Raw genomic sequence first — 3,529 nt, 5'->3', positions numbered from 1 at the left:
TCCTTTGAATCCTGCTGTGTTTTCAGACCCCGTGATTGCTGCAAGCAATCATGAGTTCCACATTAGCAGCTCATGCACTGATTGCACCGAGCAGTCCCAACACAACCTTTTGTGAAAAGTTTTGGAAAGTTGAGCTCCGCGCTAACACTGTCAGAAAGCTCCACAGATCTCGCTCCATCACGTATTCTGGTGACTGAATCTTCAAGTGAGGATCACTTTGCAGGGGCTGGTGTGCAGAGGAGATCTGTGCTTCAGAGTCTGGCTTTAGAAAGAAAATCTTGTAGGCATCTTCAAGGAAGCTTGGTGATGGCACAGAGTTGTCCAGCAGCCTCCAGGCAGCCTGGAGCAAAGGCTCTGAGAAGTGCAAATAGTAATCGTGATGGCACAGAGTTGTCCAGCAGCCTCCAAGGCAGCCTGGAGCAAAGGCTCTGAGATGTGCAAATAGTAATCCAAATTGATTTATTTAATTTGTTTTTTGTTTTTTTTTCTCCAGCCCAACATTGTTGCAGAGTAGGAGAATGGCATCGGGATAGCTAAAATAAAACTGCATCAGCAAGAAAACCTCCTGCCATTTCATCTTGCTCACACCTTCCAGGGAGACAGCATTTCCTGACTTCGTTGAGGGTAATTTTTCCTGTACCAGAAGCATTGCCTCTGTTTGCAAAAGAGTAAGTCATCCTTATTAACAAGCCTTTCCAAGAACAACAAACTGAAACGTGCAGTCTTGCACGGGTGCTCCAATATGTATCTTTGGCTTTCAGGACAGTTGTGAGCTTTTTATTTCCTCTCACACCAACGGCAGCTGTATTGTAAGGTATTTCGCATCAATTAAACATCTCTTTAATCAAATACCAGCAGGGGAAGCGTTCAAAATATTTGAAGAATGACTCCTAAAAGCTGCCACTTGACAGTGAGTGAATTCATCCAGAGACTGGCCTGCCAGACTGGCATGTAATATGAAATCTTCTTGCACCTTTAATTCCAAAGCTGCCAACAAACTGCAGTGATGGGTATCAGGAGAAATCTGTGTCTGGTAGGACAGAGCAGGCTTGTGGTCAGTTCTTCTGCGGGAAGTAATGCCCCAAGAAACCTTTGTTGTAGATAAAACCCATTACTCAATTTATCAATCCCTAGTTACACGTCAAATTCCTATATCCCAAATCCATGGGATAGATTAGGTACTTTAATTGGAAATGTGAAAGTAGGCTGGAAATCATTACCGTGCAAATTGTATAGAGTTGGGGTGGTTTTTTTTCTGTTCCATGGCTGAACTGGACTTCAAAAGAATAAACAAAATCCATTCTGGTAGCTCCCAGTGAGGAGTATACTTCTTTGGAGAAAGGAAAAACAAACAAACAAACAACAAACCAACAAAAACCCTACCAATATTTTATTCAAGCCAGAGTGAAGCATTTTGATTTGGGGGAATTCAGCTAATTTTCTTACTCCTCAAAATAGGTCAACTTTGAAATAGAAAATGTCACGCTGAAACAGAAAGTTGAATAGAAATGTTTAGAAAATGTAAGAGTATATATATACATATATTTGGAGGTTGAAGAAGCTTGTGAATGGAAAGCAAGCATCCAGGCTATTTATAATTCAATTAAGCTTAGATTTAGGACTAGTTTTCACTCTCCATAAACTGCATTTCTTTTTCATTTAGAACAATCTCCTTCCTCCATCAAAGCCCCTTCTCCCAGCTATAGCTGGAAATATATAGCTATAATATAGTTGGAATGACTATAGCTCTACTGTGTCAGCTAACTGCTGTATTTTTCTCTCCCAGGGCTCTCCAGGCATCCAGGTTGTTCACTTGGGATTGTTTCCTTGGCATTTGGGACCCAGGTATGGAAACGTGGGGCATGTGCTGCTGGAATTGTTGTCAAGGAAATTTAATCATAGAATCACAGAATGGTTAGAGTTGGAAGGGACCTTAAAGATCATCCAGTTCCAACCCCCCTGCCCTGGGCAGGGACACCTCCCACCAGACCAGGTTGCTCCAAGCCCCCTCCAACCTGGCCTTGAACCCCTCCAGGGATGGGGCAGCCACAGCTTCTCTGGGCAACCTGGGCCAGGCTCTCACCACCCTCACAGCAAAGAATTTCTTCCCAAGATCTCATCTAAATCTCGCCTCTTTCAGTTTGAAGTCGTTACTCATCCTATCGCTATGTGCCCCTGTAAAAAGTCCCTCTCCGGCTTTCTTGTAGGTCCCCTTCAGATGCTGAAAGGCATAAGGTCTCCCCAGAGCCTTCTCTTCTCCAGGCTGAACCCCCCAACTCTCTCAGCCCCCCTCCCAGCAGAGGGGCTCCAGCCCTTGGAGCATCTTTGTGGCCCCAGACCAGGTTGCTCCAAGCCCCCTCCAACCTGGCCTTGAACCCCTCCAGGGATGGGGCAGCCCCAGCTTCTCTGGGCAACCTGGGCCAGGCTCTCACCACCCTCACAGCAAAGAATTTCTTCCCACGATCTCATCTAAATCTCCCCTCTTCTAGTTTAAAACCATTACCCCTTGGCCTATCACTACGTGCCCTTGTAAAAAGTCTCTCTCCAGCTTTCTTGTAGGTCCCCTTCAGATGCTGAAAGGCATAAGGTCTCCCCAGAGCCTTCTCTTCTCCAGGCTGAACCCCCCAACTCTCTCAGCCCCCCTCCCAGCAGAGGGGCTCCAGCCCTCCCAGCATCTCCGGGGCCTCCTCTGGCCCCGCTCCAACAGCTCCATGTCCTTCTGCTGGTGGTGGCCCCAGAGCTGGAGGCAGCACTGGGTTGGTGGTGTCTCCCCAGAGCGGAGCAGAGGGGCAGAATTCCCCCCCCTGGCCCTGCTGGCCACTGTGTCACCTCAACCACTTCGGTTCAATAGCCCTCTCCTGCAGAACTTCTCAAGGCTTTGTCTCTTTCCCCCCATTCCCCTGCAAATGTCCTATACCATTTTTTTCCTTTCTTAAACAAAGAAAAAAAAATTTTAAATATTCTTCTCTCCTTTCTTTTTCTTTTTTTTTTATTTGGTAGATTTTCGCTGTTCTTGCACCATCTCTCTTCACGCCACTGGTTATGTATGTGTAAGTAGGAAGTTAGTTTTTATTCTCACTCTGAGGGGTTGGTTTCCAAACTGTTTATTGAGTAATAAAAAAAGAAAATTACAAGCCATTGCCCAGGGATAATGTGCTAATAATTTTATGACTGGACAAACGGTTGGAACAGCCCACAAAGGGTGGTGAGCAGGAAACCTGGTATCTATTGCCAGCGGAGCCACCCCCAAGGAGATAAAACCTCACTGCTAGTAATGAAAGTTGATGCAACAACTGTGAGGTATTAAAAATTACTTTGGGGATGGGTGGTGGGATGATCGTTATTACTTTCAGAGTAAAAATGGCAGCTAATTTTTTTGAAGGTGTTTAGAAGTTAGCCCTACATGGAGTCTATGTGATGGACCACCATGTCTGCTGGTACTCAGGTCCACACAGCTCACGGCTGCTGGGCGAGAGGGGGAGGATTCCTGGAAAAACAAAGATTAAGGGGTGTTAATGCTTTCAAGCAA

At 45.8% G+C, this 3,529-nt stretch overlaps 1 long non-coding RNA gene across 1 annotated transcript; it reads left to right on the top strand.

The window, feature by feature from the left end:
- The first annotated feature begins 517 nt into the window (after positions 1 to 517).
- On the top strand, positions 518 to 3,052 carry LOC106886622. Its single transcript, XR_001411696.1, has 3 exons — positions 518 to 668; positions 1,787 to 1,845; positions 3,001 to 3,052. It is a non-coding gene; the product is annotated as an uncharacterized LOC106886622 (long non-coding RNA).
- Positions 3,053 to 3,529: the final 477 nt, after the last annotated feature.

Source organism: Calidris pugnax, unplaced genomic scaffold (assembly GCF_001431845.1).
Source record: "Calidris pugnax isolate Ruff unplaced genomic scaffold, ASM143184v1 scaffold37, whole genome shotgun sequence".
In the NCBI taxonomy this organism is placed as follows: domain Eukaryota; kingdom Metazoa; phylum Chordata; class Aves; order Charadriiformes; family Scolopacidae; genus Calidris; species Calidris pugnax.
This window is presented reverse-complemented; position numbering and strand designations above follow the sequence as displayed.